Source organism: Microcaecilia unicolor, chromosome 11 (assembly GCF_901765095.1).
Source record: "Microcaecilia unicolor chromosome 11, aMicUni1.1, whole genome shotgun sequence".
Lineage (NCBI taxonomy): Eukaryota > Metazoa > Chordata > Amphibia > Gymnophiona > Siphonopidae > Microcaecilia > Microcaecilia unicolor.
In genome coordinates this window covers 118508714-118529587 of record NC_044041.1, presented here as the reverse complement: position 1 = coordinate 118529587, position 20874 = coordinate 118508714, and positions in this window count along the sequence as shown.

The window sequence follows — 20874 nt, the reverse complement described above, 5'->3', positions numbered from 1 at the left end:
AATAGGTGTTCCGAAATTTACATGCATAGTTATGGAATATGACCCAGTCTGCATAAACCTATGTGATGGGATTTACGTCATGATTTTGTTGGTGTAAATGGATGCGTGTAGTTTTCGCACTGAAATATCAACTAAGCATATTCTATAATTGGCGTCTAAATCTAGATGTTGATTATAGAATATGCTTAGTTGGCACTGATTTCAGCACTGGTTTTTTAGGCACCATATATAGAATCTTTCCCATTATGGGCATGTACATGGTTAGCACACACTAATTTATTTATTCTTATTTATTTGTTACATTTGTACCCCACATTTTCCCACCTATTTGCAGGCTCAATGTGGCTTACATAGTACCGTAGAGGCTGTTGCCAATTCGATTAATAACAGATACAATGTGATATTGTGATCATATGAGGTAGGTTGGGTCAGGTAGCAGGGTTGAAAGAGGTGAAGATTATAAATTGTCCAGTACGATCATCGGTTATGATATGTTGCTGGGTGCTGTGAATTTTATGTTGGATTGTTGGGATATGCTTTTTTGAATAGGTGAGTCTTGAGTGATTTCCTAAAGTTGAAGTGGTCATGCATTGTTCTCACTGTAGTTGGGAGTCCGTTCCATAGTTGTGCGCTTATGTAGGAGAAGTTGGATGCGTGGGTTGTTTTGTATTTTAGTCTTTTACAGTTTGGATAATGTAGGTTTAGGTATGATCTTGATGATCTGGATCTGTTTCTGGTTGGTAGATCAATTAGGTTTATCATGTAAGCTGGTACTACGCCGTAGATGATTTTGTGTACCAAGGTGCAGATTTTGAAGATAGTCTGTTCTTTGATTAGGAGCTAATGCAGCTTTTCTCGTAAGGGTTTGGCACTTTCGAATCGTGTTTTACCATATATCAGTCTGGCTGCTGTATTTTGGGCAATCTGGAGTTTTTTTGTGAATTGTGCTTTGCAACCTGCGTAGATTCCGTTACAGTAATCTGCATGGCTTAGGACCATTGATTGTATTAGGTTCCGAAAAGTTTCCCTTGGGAAGAAAGGTTTTATTCTTTTGAGTTGCCACATTGCATGGAACATTTTCTTTGTTACAATGTTTGTTTGGCTCTCTAGTGTGAGGCTCCTATCAAGTGTGACCCCCAAATATTTTTAGACTTTCTGAGGTAGGGAGCGTGTGTCCTGGGGTAGTTATGGTAGTGGGTTTGTATTTGTTGTGTTGTGATGAGAGGATGAGGCAGTGTGTTTTTTCAGTGTTCAATTTCAGTTGGAATGAGTTTGCCCAGGAGTCCATGATGTTAAGGCCGTCATTAATTTCGTTGGTTATTTCTGTTAAGTCCTGTTTGAAGGGGATGTATATTGTGACATCATCTGCATAGATGAATGGGTTTAGACCTCGGTTGGACGAGGACTTTGCCAATGGAATCATCATCATATTTATTATTTATTTATTTATTTATCGTACATTTCTACCCCACATTTTCCCACAGGCACAATGTGGCTTACATAGGAGAATTAAAAATGACAATACAATATTGAAGAGTATTGCTTAGTAAACAGGGCCCTTGGTATTATCTGAAGCAGAATCTTGATGACAATGCAATACCCATGAACCTCTCACATTGGGCCAATTTTACGAGCAGGCTTTCTTAATTGGTTACCTGTTAGCTATGTGTTTTCTTAAATCAAAATATTTGTTTATTTTTGCATAAATGTATACATATGATTGTACATTTGTGCCTGCAATTACATATAACTGGATGTTCTAATTTCATCAATGCTTTCTTATACTATATTATAAAAATTCAATACACATTTATTGCAAGAAAAAATATTACTGAACCATAATTTATTTTGTTTATTTATTGGGATTTATTAACCACCTTTAAGAAGAGATTCACCCCAGGCAGTGCACAGCAGGTACAGTTTAACATAAAACTTACAATTTTGTTAACAGTATAACAATAGTAAAATGACTAAACACAAGCATAAATACAATCAAGGAAGTAAACTTGGAAACAGCAAATTGAAACCTAGTAACAGGACTAACATGACAGAGTACCAGAGATATACACATTTAACAGAAATATAATAAATACTGTACAATACAAATAATACCATAACAGACAGCATGGAAGAACATAGGACCTCTTTTACTAAATCACACTAGCGATTCCTAGGGCCCCTTTTACCAAGCTGCGGCAAAAGAGGGCCGGTGCTGACATCAGCGCGTGTTTTACACATGTGCCAAGGCCCCTTTTACCGCAGCGGGTAAAAAGGATGTCTCGCTTTCCTACGGGAAATGGCCGGGCGGCCATTTTGGGGGGAAGCCCTTATCGCCACCCATTGAGGTGGTGGTAAGGGCTCCCGCCAGGGGTGCCGAGAGACTGGTCCAGGCCCGGGACAGGGCCGCCCCCACCCGAGGTCGCTGGGGCCCCCCTCCACCCTCACGGAAACTGGAAGTTACATCAGACGAGGGCGGGACACAGGGAGGTAAGCCCAGAAGAGACGCGATCTGCGACTGCTGCTTTGAATGAAGGGGGCCCAGAGCCGAGGAGGCAGGCAGGTGAGACCGGGGACTGCAGCGCCGGCGGCCTGACCCCGGTGCTGGCCCCCCTTGGAGGCCCGGGGAATTTTGCTCCCCCCGCCCCCCCTGCCCCCCCCTCTCGGCGGCCCTGGAGACACCCATATATTCCTATGGGCATCTCTAGCTTAGCAAGTACTAATCATTAGCGCGTGCTAAAAATGCTAGTCTGCCTTTGTAAGCCTAATGGCTAGAGCACTGGCCTTCCAATCCAGAAATCCAGAGGTGGCTGGTTCAAATCTCACTGCTGCTCCTTGTGATCTTGGGCAAGTCACTTAACCCTCTATTGCCTCAGGCAAACTTAGATTGTGAGCCCTCCTGGGACAGAGAAATATCCAATGTACCTGAATGTAACTCACCTTGAGCTACTACTGAAAAAGGTGTGAGCAAAATCTAAATAAATACACCCAGTGCATTGGGCACATCAATTTAGAGTTACCACATGGCTTGGGCAGTAACTTTGTTTTTTACATGCATCCGCTACACGCGCCGGAAAATAATTTTTATTTTCCGGTGCGTGGCAGAAACCGGGCGGTAACCATCATTCTACGTGCGTAGACCATTACCACCCAGTTAACGCGTGAGACCTTACCGCTAAATCAATGGGTGGCGGTAAGGTCTCAGGCCCAAAATGGACGCGTGGCAATTTTAATTTTGCCGCACGTCCATTTTCGGCCAAAAAAAAAAGGCCTTTTATGCAGGTGCACTGAAAAATGTTCCTCAGCACGTCCAATACACGCGTCTACACCAGCACAGGTCGTTTTTCAGTGCACCTTAGTGAAAGGACCCCTATTGTTTCTCCAAGGCTGCAAAGGATGTCAGCAGTGATCAACTGGATTCACTATGAAATAATCTGATTGGAGTAGAGGTTCCCAAACTCAGTTCTCAAGGGCCTCAATTCAGTTGTTTTTTTCAGGATTTCCATAATAAATATGCATGGAATGTATTTTCATGTACTGCCTCCGTTAAATGGAAATAGATCTCATGCATATTCATTGTAAAAATACTGATATCTGAGTGGATTGAAGTCAAGGATCAAATTTGGACAACCCTGCCCTGGAGGAACTGTTACAGAGACAAGAAGAAAATTTCTCTTTGCAGCAGCTATAGAGCTCGGAGTTGGGAATCTGTTTAGAGATACATTGATAGAAGTGACATTAGTAGAAGAAAAAGTACTGCAAATTGATGTGTATTGAGCCATGTGGAGCTGAACAATACAAAGAGAAGCAGGCAGACTGATTGAATTCCACAGAAGACCACCGGTTAATAAGACTTGCTTAAATCAGGAATTTGGTGAATTCTGAGATATGCTGAAAATGTCTGTGAGCTAAAAGCAGGGCTTTTTTTGAGGGGGTACTGAGTACTGGCACCTTTTCCACTGTCTGCTAAAATTGACCCATGGGCCTCAAGTTTTAATGAAAGAGCTCAGACTCTACACACCAATTCTGCCTTGTTATAGATTCTGTGACTGGTTGCAGGGGGCCTGGCTATTGTGGGATGGATCCCTCAGTAATCACCTCACCCCTGAAGGGTGGCCTTAGCATTTGAGTACCAGCACCTTTTTTGCTAGTAAAAACACACTGGCTAAAAGACACAAGTGAGAGCATAGGAATGGAGTGCATTGGCTGGACAGTGTATGTTCTGAGTCAGATATTCAAAAATATAAGAGATCTATAAAGAGAAAACATGATAAAATTGGCTTTGGAAAGGCAGAGGGAGATTGCCAAACCTGGGGAAATTATGCTTAGAAAGAGAATTATGGAGAAAACAGTTTTAGAATTCTAAATGGAAGATCCTGGGAGGAGAAAATGCTTCAGAGGAATACATTTTCTGAGACAGAGCAGCCAATAGGCAGCCTGGAAGAAATGAAACTCAGGTCTAAAAATGTCCACAAGTACTGTGTGAAACATTCTCTAGAAAAACAGAAATACCATGTGCAGCTTGGGAGAAAATAAGTCCTCCGTGAATGATTCCCAAGGAAAAGTGTCATGTGCCTGTCTGACCATTTGGATAACATCTTGAAACAACCAGATTTGCTTAAAGAGACTGGAAGCTTTGTGCAACTTAGCACTGAGCATGAAATAACAAATTCTAAGGATGAAGGCACTGTGTGTGCCTTTGATACCCTGTAGAGTCATACCCCAATAAAGCTTTCAATTTATATACAGCGTCTCTGGCCTGTTTTGAGGAGCCTGACTCTATTCCCACTCCTTGTTTCTGTCCTGTGACTCTCCATGAGATATTTGTGTTCTTACCACTTCCGGTGGTTTAGTCCACAATAACAAATTCTAAGCCTGGGGAAGTGTTGTGTAAAGAGTGTATAGCATGATAGTGGAACTTGCTGAAGCAAGATATTAGCAGTAGGGATATACACATAAAATGTTATCATATTTTATTATAAAAATATTTTGCCCTGACCAGTGAGTAACCTATACATCAGACTGCGGAAGAATAACCATGAAAGGAAGAGTTTGAGGGCGATTCTACAACTGGGAGCCTTCATTTATGCACTGTGAGGATATGTGGTAGGATTCCTATTACATTACATTGGATTTCTAGACTGCCTGGCCCAATAAAATATGGAGAGAAAAAACTGTGAGAAACCTCAGGAACTACAATTATACCATCTGATTTAAAAAAGGAGAATTAACTTTAAAAAAGAACAGTCTTCAGAAGTTTCCGAAAACTATCATAACTATTCAAATCTTCCAATTTTAAAGCAAATATTAGGAGCCTGAGAAATCATCAACTACTTAAATAAGCCAAATCTTTTTATCCCCTTAGAAGGGACTGCAAAAGGGGAAGAATAATATGATCTTTTGTTTCTCCTAATATCTTTAAACTCCACTTGCTCTGTGAAGTAGCTCGGACAGTCTCCAGGTAAAATTTTAAACAAAATACATACAAATTTAAATACAATTCTAGCTTCTATAGGCAACCAGTGCAATTGTAAATAGAGCTGAGTAATATGATCATATTTTCTTGAAGAGAAAATTAATCTCACCACTGTATATTAATAGGGTCACCTGGGCACATAAGCACATAAGCACCGCCATACTGGGAAAAGACCAAGGGTCCATCAAGCCCAGCATCCTGTCTCTGACAGTGGCCAATCCAGGCTTCAAGAACCCGGCAAAACCCCCCCAAAACAAAAAAAACATTATTTTTTAATAATGTTCAATGGACTTTTCCTTCAGGAATTTGTGCAAATATCCCTTAAACTCCGTAAGGCCAGCTGCTGTCACCACATTCTCCTGCAACGAGGTCCAGAGTCTGACTACACGCTGAGTAAAGAAAAACTTTCTCCTATTTGTTTTAAATCTACCATATTCTAGCTTCATCTTGTGTCCCCTGGTTCTATTATTGTTTGAAAGTGTAAACAAACGCTTCACATCTGTCCGCTCTACTCCGCTCATTATCTTGTAGACTTCTATCATATCACCCCTCAGCCGCCTTTTCTCCAAGCTGAAGAGCCTTAACCTTCTTAGCCTTTCCTCATGGGGAAGTCGTTCCAGCCCTTTTATTATTTTCATTGCCCTTCTCCACACCTTAATTCCTTTATATCTTTCTTGAGATGCGGCGACCAGAATTGGACACACAGGTGCCATTTCAGAATACTAACATAACTGGTATTTGCATGCCTGAAATTTGTGTGCTCTCAGTTACATCAGCCATAGACCTGTCATTAGAGGAGTAGCCTAGTGGTTAGTGCAGCAGACTTTGCTTCTGGGGAACTGGGTTTGATTCCCACTATAGCTCCTTGTGACTGTGGGCAAGTCACTTAACCGGCCATTGCCCCAGGTACAAATAAGTACCCGTGTATATATATAAACCACTTTGAATGTAGCTGCAAAATACCACAGAAAGGTGGTATATCAAGTCCCATTTCCTTTTCCCTTCCCTTAATATGGCAGGGATGCACATAACCAGTAGTGTGCTGGAGCCAGCTCACGAGAGCCATTTGTTAAGTTTTTAAGAATTTTGGGATCCAGTATTAGGGCTTGGGACTACTCCTAAACTCTCTTTTACTTTGTTGGCAGGGATGCCGAGCCCTGCCAGGCAAATAAATAGACTGCTGCCGCTCCCTGCAGCTTGCCTCCGTCTCCGAGCAGCATGCCAGGACTTCTCGTGCATCCTCATGCTGTTCAGAGCCAGAAACTAGCACCAGGGAGCGGTGGAAGTCCATTTATTTGTCTGGCGGGGCTCGGCATCTCTACCAGAGAAGGCATGCCTAGCGCACCCGCATGGGGAGGATGAGAAAGAGGAATGCGTTGCCCCCCCAGACCACCCTTTGCCCCCCCCCCCCCCCCACCACAAATTGCATGACTGGCTACACCCGGAGAGAGTCCATCGTTAAAAATTTACCAGCACACCACTGTATTCTGTAAACTAGATGTGCATCTGGGAGTCCCATCCATGCTTCGCCCATGTACACGCCCCATTTCATTTACATAGTGGTCTACAGAATCATATACGGTGTAGTTTCAGGATACATGATAGACCTCATAGATCTACCAACAAGAAACAGAGTCAGTTCTGCTAGATCATACCTAAACCTACACTACCCAAATTGAAAAAGGACTTAAACACAAAACAACTTACGCATCCAGCTTCTCCTACATAAGTGCACAACTATGGAATGGCCTCCCAAAAGCTGTGAAAACAATCCATGACCACCTTAACTTCCGGAAATCACTAAAGACCATTTTATTCCAAAAGGCTTACCCCACTGACCCAACTTAAGTGCCTAAATCCAGCAACACAACAAAACCAAATCCCGTAACAAACACTATATAACTCATCTTTTCAATGACTCTCCTACTGTATCTGTAACACATGAACCTCCTTGATAATATCATCACGTTGTATATGTTTTTCATTGAAGGCAACTAACGCCTCATGGTGCTATGTAAGCCACATTGAGCCTGCAAATAGGTGAGAAAATGTGGGGTACAAATGCAATAAATAAAATAAATTAGGTGAGACATTACAGAATAGCACATAGGCACCCTGCTGGCACTTTTAAAAGTATACACCTAACCTGCAGACATGCTAGAATTCTAGACATTAATGCAGGCAAGCAGGGCCGGGGTTAGGGGGTGGCAAACAGGCAATTGCCCTGGGCCTCCATACTACAGAGGGCCCTAAGCCTTCCTCAAGCTGAAGAAGGCATAGACTGAAGGCCTGCTTTGGGTCTCCATTCCCAACGTCTAACATCAGCCCTGCAAGCAAGGGGTGCATAAATGTGGCTGCCTAGTTTATAGAGCTGCCGTTTGTCTCCTTTTTAGTTGTTTAAGCATAAGGAGTACAGCAATGTGATAAGGAGAAGCTGAGAAAGTGTGCAGCGTGGGACCAATCCACTCATCAGATCAAGGTCCTTGGCATAAAGGGAAATGGGATGATATACCACCTTTCTGAGGTTTTTGCAACTGCATTCAAAGTGGTTTACATATAGTCAGGTACTTATTTTGTACCAGTGGCAATGGAGGGTTAAGTGACTTGCCCAGAGTCACAAGGAGCTGCAGTGAGAATTGAACTCAGTTCCCCAGCATCAACGTCCACTGCACTAACCACTAGGCTACTCCTCCACTAGCAACACTCGTTGTAGAAGCCTGCCCTTGCAGATCAGCAATATGGCAGCGCAGGCTTCTGTTTCTGTGAGGACATCAGACTCACAGAAACAGAAGCCTGCGCGGCCACATTGCTGATCTGCAAGGGCAGGCTTCTACATGGAATGTTGCTAGTGGATTAGCAACATTTCATGTAGAATCTCAAATAGGGAAAGGGAAAAGGGATTTGATATACTGCCTTTCTGAGGTTTTTGCAACTACATTCAAAGCGGTTTACATATATTCAGGTACTTATTTTTGTACCTGGGGCAATGGAGGGTTAAGTGACTTGCCCAGAGTCACAAGGAGCTGCAGTGGGAAGCAAACTCAGTTCCCCAGGATCAAATTCCACTGCACTAACCACTAGGCTACTCCTCCACTAGCAACATTCTATGTAGAAGCCTGCCCTTGCAGATCAGCAATGCGGCCGCGCAGGCTTCTGCTTCTGTGAGTCTGACGTCCTGCACGTACGTGCAGGACGTCAGACTCACAGAAGCAGAAGCCTGCGCGGCCGTGTTGCTGATCTGTAAGGGCAGGCTTCTACATGGAATTGCAACATTCCATGTAGAATCTCAAATAGTAGCAACAGAATCTCAATAGTAGCAACATTCCAGAATCTCAAATAGTAGCAACAGCAACATTCCATGTAGAATCTTAAATAGGGAAAGGGAAATGGGACTTGATATACTGCCTTCATGAGGTTTTTGCAACTACATTCAAAGCGGTTTACATATATTCAGATACTTATTTTGTACCAGGGGCAATGGAGGGTTAAGTGACTTGCCCAGAGTCACAAGGAGCTGCAGTGAGAATTGAACTCAGTTCCCCAGGATCAAATTCCACTGCACTAACCACTAGGCTACTCCTCCATTAAAGAAACACACAACTGTTCTGACCAGAATATTAGCAGAAAGCAGAACTGTAAATTTTGAATTACAGGCTTCCAGGTAAATTTGGTTAACCCCCCTGGGGAAATGGAGAAGGAAGTGAGATTTGAGGGTTTCCCTCAGATTACTAAGAGTCTCAGGCGACAGATGGGAAGGAGGAGGAATAAAGATCAGTCTGCTGGGTGGTGGTGGGGGGGGGCAGACCCAGCAGATGGCAGTAAAGAAACATCTCCCGTATTGTGTGTGTGTGGGGGGGGGGGCGGTGGTTGAAGGGATAATGCAGTTGTATGAGAGTTATTGTTGTTACAAAATATGAATGACATCTGGTTATGTATGGGGGTGGGGTTTGCCTTTCCGAGACATGATCTTTCATAGCACAAACCCCTGCCAGGATCCATGAAGCTAAGGGGATGATGCCCTGTCTGGCCTAAGAAACAGGAGGTGCTATTAAAAAATGTCAATTGGGTGCTAACAACCAATTATTGAGGTTAATTGGACTTAATTGGCACTAATTTCAATTTATACACACATCTGCCTATGCGTTATTCTATAACTCTGGGTGCCCCAAGTGTCTCATGCACAACCCAAAAGGGGGCGTGACCATGGAAGGGTCATGGGTGGGTCAGGGCATTCCAAATATTTAGGTGCAATTTTGCAGAATGCCAGCTTGCATGCCAGGATTTACGCCAGGCTTCAGCTGGTTTAAGTCTTCGCACCCAAAGATGGGCATGGGAATTCACAACCTCATTTTTAGGTATAACTTGTCTGGAATGTTTTTACGTTTGGGGAGCGTGCCAGGTGCCCTTGACCTGGATTGGCCACTGTCGGTGACAGGATGCTGGGCTAGATGGACCTTTGGTCTTTCCCAGTATGGCACTACTTATGTACTTATGTAACCTGGTCTGCCCTTTCTAGAACAGCGCTTAGCATGAATTTTTCCCGCCACCTAAATTTGAGCGTCATTGATTGAATCCAGCCGTGAGTGCACTACCATAGGCTTAAATAGAGAACAGGATGCAGAATTAACTCTACCTGTGGGGACAAAAATAGAACATTAATTTGTGGAACAAGATAAAATTATACAAAAAAAAAGGAGAAAAGTGTTAGCATGTGATTCTGTACGCATGTGGAATTATGCATTACAATGTCTTCTTCTATTTTCTGAACAAATTCCACTACCCGCATTTGAATATGTTTTCACATTCAGCAGGAAAGTTAAATATAATTCTTTGTTTATTAGACAGATGCCCAGTTCCATGACGTATCCTCCAACCTAAGTGGAGCAGCATAACCTTGTTTTTATTTTGTAACATCTTGGCCTCTCTTCTCAATCTCCAGGAGCACCGTAGATATGATTACCATATGTCCCCCATTTTCGCAGACTCTCACTGATTTCAGACCCATGTTCCCAATGTCTTCCTCTCTGGCAACATTCTGTCCCTGATTCTATAATGGGGATAGAGGCGCTATATTGAAGTTCATCAAGGTCACAGTTTTTCCCCCTTCCGCCTCCCCCCACATGGTCCAGCATCTTCCTGTCTTGGTGCCACCTCCTCGGAGTCATCCTCCTCCTCTCAAACCTCCCTTCATGGCTCCTTCCTATTTGCTCTCGTGCCAACATTAAAAAGAACAATGATGTACTGTGCAGCCTTCACTCAATCACTCTAGTCTGTTAGGTCTAACCCCCATGCAACAGGAAGTGTGTGTCAGAAGGGGCAAGACCCAGAAGACACTTGCAGCATGCTTGAGTGGAGGCATGGTGCTATTCTTTTTAATGCTGACACTACAGGAAATGGGAAGGAACCACAAAGGGAGATTTGCAGGGAGATGAAAGGAGAGAGAAGATGCTGGACTGGATGGGGGAGAAGAGAGAGCTGGAGAGAAAAGATGAGATGCTGGACCAGAAGGGAAGAAGAGAAAGGAGAAAGAGGTGGAGATGCTGGACTGGAAGGGTACAGGACTTGAGAGGCAGAGATGGCTGGATTGGAACAGGGGAAGAGAGAAAGAGGTGGAGACGTTAGACCAGAATGGGAGAGGAGAGAATAGTGGAAATGCTGAACTGGAAGGGAAGAAGAGAGGGATGTGGAGATGTTAGGCCAGAAGGGGAGAGGAGAGAATAAAGGGAGGTGGGCATGCTTGACTGAAAGGGGAGAGAAGAGAGCAGAGTGAGGTGGAGAAGTTGGACTGGAAGGGGAGAGGAGAAAGAGTGGTAATGAACTGGAAGGGGGAAGGGAGAGAAGAAAGGGGTGGAAATGCTGGGCCACAGGGGAAGGAAATCAGAAGGCAAGGAGAAAGTTGCTGGATTGGAGGGAGGGAGAGGGTAACAGGGAGAGGACAGAGTGATAGTTTGTCAGGAGAGAGAAAGAGTGAACAGGAATAAGACAGTATTGATAAGAGGACTAGGGAAAATATGGAAATAAAATTATGGAGCATGCAGATGAGAAAAGGAATGGGGAGAGATGAGCAGGAAGAAGAGGAAAAGGGGAGAATATCAAGAGAAAGAGGTAGAAAGAAATATAGAGAAAGCAAAATATTCAACTATCCACTGGTGAAAGGAAATAGACAAAGAAGGAAGAGACAGAACTGAAAGTGAAAAGAAAATGGAGGAAAGCATGAAAAAGAAAAACAAAAGGAACAGATGAGACCAGACAGTGAGAAAAGAGAAAGAGATGCTGAAAACCAAGCCAAAGACACAAAGGTTGGATATTTTTATTGTCTGATAAAAAAAACTCATCCACATAAAGCCCCAGATCTTATAAAGGTTGCCAAAACTTTGGGCGCAATGCTGAGATGTGCACACAACTTTAATTGGTTAATGAGCCAATTAATGGCAAAAACTGGGTGCTAACAATCAATTATTGATGTTAATTGGCACCAGTTAGGATTTGCGTGCAGAATTGCCTATGAGCAATTCTATAAAGCATTGGGCCTAAATTTTCCCCAAAAAGGGGTGTGGTAATGGGAGGGGCATGGCTGGGTCATGGGCATTCCCAAAAGTTATGTACAGTGTTACAGAATTGGGAGGATGCTTGCCCTATTTGCACACCAGGATTTACACCTGGGTTCTTTTTCAGCAGGCGTAAATCCTGGCTCTTATGTTAGTTATGGGAATATGCTACATGCTGAGCTCCAATTTTTCCTGATGCCCATATTTGGCCGCCATGTACTGAATCTAGCCCCAAAATGCCTTGAGACCTAGTTCATAATTTCAGAACCTGAACATACATCCAACATAATGCTACACATTGAACAGTTGGATTTTGTCAGCTGATTTGACTTTTTCATTGTATAATTTTCTTGTACGTGGGTCATATCAGCAGCTTAAAACTTTGGTATCGGATCATAAATATTTTATGTTAAGACTGATGGTCCATCTAGCCCAGTATCCTGTTTCCAATCCAGGCCAACTACCTGGCAGAAACCCAAACGGTAGCAACATTCCATGTCTATCTCAATAGCAGACTATAGACTTTTCGTCCAGGAACTTGTCCAAACCTTTTTTTAAACCCCGATACAATAAGTGCTGTTACCACATCCTCCGGCAATGAGTTCCAGGGCTTAACTATTCCTTGAGTGAAAATATATTTTCTCCTATTTGATTTAAAAGTATTTCCATTACGTTCATGGAGTGTCGCCTAGTCTTTGTACTTTTTGAAAAAATAAACAATCGAGTCACGTTTCCTCATTCTACTCCACTCAAGATTTTATAGACCTTTAAAGAATTTTGTAGAATTTAAAGAAAGTACTTTAAGATATACATAAAGGAAAAAAATATTTATTTTTGGTAGATTATATATTTTATGGTGGAAAATTGCCCTGGAGAACCTTCCCCCCTCCACCTGTCCCAGGTATCCCAGATTTGCAAACCACAAAATTTGGTAACCTTAACCATAGATCGCGTGAGCTTACCTTTGCTTTAATAGACACTGTCCTCCAGAATCTGTACAGCGCCAGGTCTGCCGAGAGACTGAGCTGGGTCCGGGGCAGGGCCACCGCACCCCCCCCCCCCAGGATCATCCCCGCTGCTGCCTCCACCCCACCTCCCACCACAACTCCAAATATCTTGGCTGGCTGGGATCCTGAGGCCCCGCCAGCAGAAGTCTTCCTCCAGTGCTGTCCTTCACTTTGCCGCATTGCCTACCCTGCTCCTGCGGCTGCTTTTTCTCTTCTGCGTCGCGCATGCTTGGTTTCAAAATCAAGCACGCATGGCCTGAGGGGAAAAGTAGCAACTTGGCAGGCAATGAAGTGAAGAGTGAAGAGCAGTCTCCCAGGCAGGGCCACTGAGTGAGTCGGGCCCGGGATTGCCGTCGCTGCCCCCCCCCACCCCCGCTGCAAATCCAAATATCTTGGCTGGTGGGGATCCCCATACTCCGCCAGCAAAAGAAGTCTTCCTTCAGTGCTGTTCTTCACTCTGCCGCATTGCCTGCCAAATGGCTGCTTTTCCCCTCAGGTCACGCACGTGAAACCGAGCATGCACGACGTGAGAGAAAAAGCAGCCACAGGGGCAGGGTAGGCAATGCTGCAGAGTGAAGAGCAGTACTGGAGGAAGACTTCTTCTGCTGGCAGGATCTGGGGATCCAATGAAAGGCAAAACACACAGTGGATCCAAAAAAGTCCTCTCACAATGAGTGTCTTCCTGAACAAGGTCTTTATTGACAGTAGCAGAAATGACCCGACACGTGACGTGTTTCGGCCGTGAGGCCTGCGTCAGGGGTCTAGTATTATCTGTAGAAAAAAGTACCTTGTAGATCAGATGAAAAAAAGCACTAAAGCTGCTAACAACGATATCGTACACAAGAAAATGCTGTGCTGCTTTGTGAAACGAAATGTTTTGCCATACATTTCGTTTCACAAAGCAGCACAGCGTTTTCTTGTGTACGATATCGTTGTTAGCAGCTTTAGTGCTTTTTTTCATCTGATCTACAAGGTACTTTTTTCTACAGATAATACTAGACCCCTGACGCAGGCCTCACGGCCGAAACACGTCACGTGTCGGGTCATTTCTGCTACTGTCAATAAAGACCTTGTTCAGGAAGACACTCATTGTGAGAGGACTTTTTTGGATCCACTGTGTGTTTTGCCTTTCATTGGTTTTCCTGTGGAGAGTTCACCTTCTGTGGGTGTTTGCTTCGTAGGATCTGGGGATCCCCATCAGCCAAGGTATTTGGATTTGCAGCGGGAGGGGGAGTGACAATGGCGGCGATCCTGGGGAGGGTGGTGGCCCTGCCCCGGGCCTGGCTCAGTCTCTCGGTGGCCCTGCCTGGAAGGTGCTTACACCACACCCTAGTTCTCCTACCTTGGGGAAAGTGAGAGGCTAACTCCTTGAGGTATTATATTGCCCCCTGAAGCAGCCCTGCTGGGTGAAACACGGCCGTGTCGGGAGTCCTTTTACCCGCGCTTTTTTGTAGAAAAAAAGGTGCTGGTACTCATTATGGGCAGGGTCACTACATATGGCTCCACCCCTATGATAGCCACATCCCTTATACCAGCCATGGCACATATAAACAGACATCATTGAAAATATTATACTAGTATAGGAGAAAAAAAATAACGTGATTTTTTTTATTATAAATAATTTCTGTAAGCTGTTACAGCTCCAGTATACCCACTGCAAAATAAGAAAGCAGATGTAAATTCCCAAATTGGACATATTCCAAACACTAAAATGAAAATAAAATGAATTTTTCTACCTTTGTTGTCTGGTGACTTTGTTTTTCTATCCATATTGGTCCCAGTCTCTGATTCTGCTGCTCTCTATCTGTTCTCTTAACTCCGTTTCCAGGGCTTCTTTTCCATTTATTTCTTGACTTTCTTCCTTTCTTCTTCATTTCTTGCCCTACATCCATAGGTAAAAGCTGGGTCCTCTGCGGACCAGCACAAAAAAAGCACTGCCTTTTATTACATTTGTACCCTGTGCTTTCCACTTATGGCAGGCTCAATGTGGCTTACTGGTACACATTTGTACCTGGGGCAATGGAGGGTTAAGTGACTTGCCCAGAGTCACAAGGAGCTGCCTGTGCCTGAAGTGGGAATTGAACTCAGTTCCTCAGGACCAAAGTCCACCACCCTAACCACTAGGCCACTCCTCTTGGCAGTAAAGACTTGTAAGTTCATCTTCCACCATGTCTACTTCTTCATCTTCCAAGTTACACACATTTTTCCAGATCTTAAGCACTAACACTTAACACCAGCTCAATGGCTGACCTAAGTGCTTACACTTAAGTTGTATGCATGCATCTGACCTGTTACGCCAGTATTGTATAGAGCAGGAGTGGGCAACCTCAGTCCTCGAGAACTGCAGCCCAGTCGGGTTTTCAGGATTTCCCCAATGAATATGCATGAGATCTACTTGAATGCACTGCCTCCATTGTATACAAATATATCTCATGCATATTCATGAGGTAAATCTTGAAAACCCGACTGGGTTGTGGCCTTCGAGGTTGCCCATCGCTGACATAGAGGAAAGTAGATGCCTGCTTTCCTTTGTAGAATAGGCTCCTTCTAGGCACCCATATAATGGTATACAGTTAGAAATGTGCCTTCCACTTGTTTTGTTGGGTTGGATGTGTTGTCATTTTTAACATGTAAAGGGCCTCAGAAGCTGGACGTGGCCTGAGCCTTTCTGGGTGCACATCAGTATCCTTTGTCTTGCTTCTTTACTACTTTCCCTGCTGCTCTCTGATTTTCCAGATATTCTTTCATTTATTTTTGTTTATTTGAGCAATTGTTGGACCGCTATTCGCAAAGGACATCATGATGGCGTACAATATCCCAACTGAAAAAAAGACAGGCAAATAAGACAGCATATAAGACATACAACAGCGATAGAACAAAGAGAATCAGGTAAAGATGCCAGGTCAGGGTTCAATAGAACAATGAAATCTCTTCAAACTCAGAGAAAACAAGACGTGGAGCACAAAAGCAAGGGGGGGGGGGGGGGGAAGAACACCTCAGCCGCAGGATGACCAGCTGAACGGAAAAAATAAAGGAAAGATCATAAATCAGCTGTGCTTTCCGAGTAAATTAGGAATGAACTGAGTGTTTTGTTATGGAAAACTTCTTTCCTGTCTCAGATGCCTTATGCCTTCTGACTGCTTATTTTGGAGCCACCTCCTTCAGGAACCATACCAGCAGGGCTGGAGAACTAGGGTGGGAAGGAGAGAGGACAGAGTGCCATGGCAGGGCCCTTTGAAACAGGCTTCTATTTAGTACCTTCAGAACTTGGCATGCTAGAGAGTTGCCTTGTGTTACTTACTGTATGCCGAAATTCAGGCCTGCATATCAGTCTGTTTGCTCTCTTATATTTGACTTTCCTGACACGATGATTTGGTACCTTAATGTAGCTCTTTTTAGTTTAATCAATGGTTGTTTTCATTCATAAAGAACTTTCTACTCTGCCAACACTCAGACTACAGTACAATCTTGATTATCTGACCTTCGCTGATCCGATCATCTGGCATATCTGACCAACCCCTGGTGACATCACCGTGTTGCCATTAAGAAGCGAGTGACTTTTCTTTCTATTTTCTGGTGTAGCACATAAAGAATTTTCACACCTGAGAAAATTTAGTTTTGAAGCTGAGGCCCTACTTTTACCACAAAACAGCACCATTGTGAGCTGAGCTGGGCCACCGAGAGGGGGGGGGGATTCCCCAGGGTCCAGCATCCAAGGGGGTCCTGCCTAGCGCTAGCATTACTCTCCCTGTGCACGGCAGCGCCGCAGAGTACTTCCTTCCTGCTGTGTCCAAACAGCCTCTTTGGATGCGGCAGGAAGGAAGGACTCTGCTCTGTGGCGCTGCCACGCACAAGGACAGGAGACTGATGCTAGCACCAGGCCCTGGGGAGTTTTGCTGGGCACAGTGATAGGAGCAGGACAAGTAAGCGGGGTGGACCCGGGGGGGGGGGCCTGCCCAGAGGGGGAGTGGGCCCAGGGAGGTGTTTGCCCTGGACCTGCCTTTGTCTCTTGGCGGTCCTGGAGCTGAGCCTGTGCTTTTACTGCAAGACAGCACCATTGTGACCTGAGGTTACCATTATTTTCCATATCATCCAACTTTTCATTTATCTGACAATGGGTTGGTCCTGTTTACATTGGATAATCAAGACTTTACTGTACTAATATTAGCCTCTGGAGCATGTGTATGTGTTCCCTATAATCCCTCCTCCATACAGGGGTATATATGGCGCCTGGAAAATCCATGTGGAAATCATTCTCACCTAAGCATATTCTATAAGATTTAGGAATGGTATATAGAATACATTTAGTTGATATCCCATCGCCTACACCTACATGCATCCATTTACACCAACAATTTACATGGACTGGGCCATATTCTATAACAGCATGTGTACATTTGGATGCCAAACCAGAGGCCCTGGCCCAAGTCTTGTGTCTGCTCCTCCCCAGCCTCCAAGGGGGGGCCCGGCACCGGAGTTTTCTCTCTCCTGCTCCTGTCGGGACACGATCACCCAGGTCCTGTCAGGAGCAGGAGAAAGAGAGAATTTTGCACCCCCTGCTCCCCCCCTCTCAGCGGCCTGGCTCCCGGGTAATACAGAGCATCATACAAACTGAAAGGTTCTGCTCATTCTTTACAATAAAGATGTTTGTAAGTTCATCTTCCACAGTATCTGCTTCTTCATCTTCCATTTTACTGGGACTTCCAGACCGCTTGCCCATCTGATTTTTAGAAAATGTATGTAACTTACAGTATTTTCTAAGTTATGTGCATAACTGTACACTCCGCCTAGGCCTGCGTCCTTGTGTCTGCCCCCTGCAAACTACATAACCACACAAAGTAACCCCAAAGTAACTTTAATGTCAGGGAAAAATGCCACACACTGATACCTCTTCTCACGGACCTCAGTGGTGACTCGTTTCACCAAGTGAAGCACAGGGCTTTGACCCTTTGTGAAACGAGTCACCGCTGAGGTCCGTAAGAGATGTTTGATCCCAACATTAAAGTATAAGCAATGCTGGGGTTACTTTGCGTGGTTACGCGATACTCCCGCTATTGAAAATTGTGTGTTGGGACTGTTGAAAAGATTTACCCTACAAACTGCATGCCAGCACTTAGCTACGACAGTGGTATTTACATACCTATGTGTGCACATACATGCTAGTATGCCAAACAATTATACATGTAACAGACATGTAAATGTTAGTGCCTGCATTATAGAATTACCCCCCCCCCCCCCAAGTGTATAGATTTAAGGTCCCTTTTGAGCTTGAGGTCCAAAAATGGCCATCCAGTGCCCCCTTCCCGCCCCCAGATTGGCCCTGGCCTGGAAAGTGACTTCAGGTGCTATATTTTATGATCCAAAAGTAGCAGAACTGTGTGACAGTTCTGGCTGCTACAACCAGAGGGGTGCAGACTGCGGAAGAAGAAGCAAACCCAATACAAAGAGACTGCAAAGGTGCATGCCATAGAGGACAGATGCCCAAAGACATTTTTAAAGCTAACTCCTTTTCACCCTCCATTCTTGAGCTCCTCATTCCCTCCCCCAGGCAATCACTTTCTCACCCCCAAAACCTCATTCCCCCCTCCCTGAGCAAATCCCCTTCTCACCCCTAGGTCCTCATCCCCACCACCCACCCCAGAGCCAATACCTTTCTCATTCCCAACTAATTTCCCTCTCACTCCCCAGCCCCTTGTCAGCTCTGGGTTCCTTTTTACCTCACAAACTGATCCCCTACCCCATTCGACGACAGGGAGATAGTAGCGGTACGCTTTTGGTTTTTATTTTGCTAAAGAAACCTTTCCTGTGATTGTAAAGCACACATTGCTTTTTTTAAAAGCACACATTGCTTTAATCGTTGCAAGTCTGTTACGTACGGTGTGAATGAATCATCCATGTATAATAAAAACAAAGAAAAAATAGCCACCACTTAGCTGGAAAGAAACTGGACAGACAGTCTGGACTTACAATTTCTATAGAAGTACTGGAAAATTGAGGGAAGGGCTAGAGAAACACCTGGTATTTGGGAGCAGGGCTCATCCGACCTCAGCCCTCCCCTTCCTGCCCAGCTCTCAGGCTCAAAATAAAAGGAAGTGGAAAAGAGCTGCCATTGTGTGGGAAGAATGGAGGTGGATTGAAGGTCAGCAGATCTGGCGCTGACAACATCCTCACAAACCCTGTGCCTCCAACCCAAGACACCAAACCATCCTCCCTGAGGCAGAAATATAGGATGTTCCTGAAAAAATGGGTATCAAGACAGACAATACACAATAGATTGAGGAGCTGCACGGGTAACATGAGGAAAGAGTTATTATCTACAGAATAACATTAATCAGTATCCACAAAAAGGGAGGCTGTGCAGGTAACACAGGGAAAGGGTATTACTGAATAGAGCAGTGGTTCTCAACCAGTCTTCTGTTGTGACACTCTTGACAGGCAACATTCAAGTGTGTGACACACTGAACACTAAAATTCACAGCTAAACAAAAAAAAAAAAACCCTCCTAATTATTTTGTGAAAAATGATGCAAAGGAAATATAAAATCATCTTAAATAGAATTTACTTGGTTTTATAAACTATTGTTAAAATTAAGGGGCCCTTTTACTAAGCTGTGGTAAACACTAATACATGCTTATTGCAGGTTAAAAATCACTACTGCAAGTCGCACTGAGGGGTCCCCTCACACGCTTCCCACACGTGCATGTGTTTTTAGCGTTAGGGTGTGTTTGAAGGAGGAGAGTAGGTGTGTTCAGCGCTAATTGGTTAGCGCAGCTGTATGGCCACTCGTTAACCGATTAGCATGTGGTTAGTGCAGCAGCCCTTACCGCCTAGAAAATAGGTGTCGGTAAGGGCTCCTATGCTAATGGACACAAGCTAATTGGGAAATTAGCGCAAGGCCATTAATTGGGGAAATAGGGCATGCAGCCATTTTACAGCTCTGCTAGAAGTGGCCTCAGCACACGGGGAAACCCACACGCTAATCATAGTACAGCTTAGTAAAAGGACCCCTAAAATTGATACATTTTTCTTCAAAGAAGTTTCAATCTTCATTTACTTTATCAGTGAGAAATTTTGGACTGGCGTGTTGCATACAGTTTTTCCATATGGGATTGAATAGTAGGACAATTCACAAAAAAACTTACTGTCCACATAATAAAACTCGCATCCATTTATACTCCAATTAGAGTCTATACAACTCATCATACAAAACAAATATATTTTCAAATTCTGGTGTCTCCTTAGTAATAGCAACACAAAATCCTTCTACTGCCAGATATTGTGAAAGTAACACAAAACCCTGCAAATATGCTACTTGGAAACTCTGTAGCAAAGAGAACGGCAGCATTTCCATTTGACACTGGTTGCAGCAGTTTTTATTTTTTTATTTGTTACATTTGTACCCTGTGTTTTCCCACTCATGGCAGGCTCAATGCGGCAATGGAGGGTTAAGTGACTTGCCCAGAATCACAAGGAGCTGACTGTGCCTGAAGTGGGAATTGAACTCAGTTCCTCAGGACCAAAGTCACCACCCTAACCACTAGGCCACTCCTTCACTCAATCATTGGGGCTAGTTGAGAAGCAGAAATAGGGGCCAGTTATGGAGATCTCAAGTACCTGATTCTCTAGATCTCTGATTTTCCCAGCTTGTAGTCACAGATGATGGTTGTTAAAGAAAAGTACAGGCTTGCTATTTATTCCAAAAGGGATGGGACTTGATATACAGTCCGTTCTCACTATTTGCTGGGGTTAGTTTCCTAGAAAACCCCGTGAATACCTTAAACACGAATACAGAACCATTGATCCTATGGGAAGCTGCCAAGGAGGGGCAGGGGGGGCAAAATTCCCC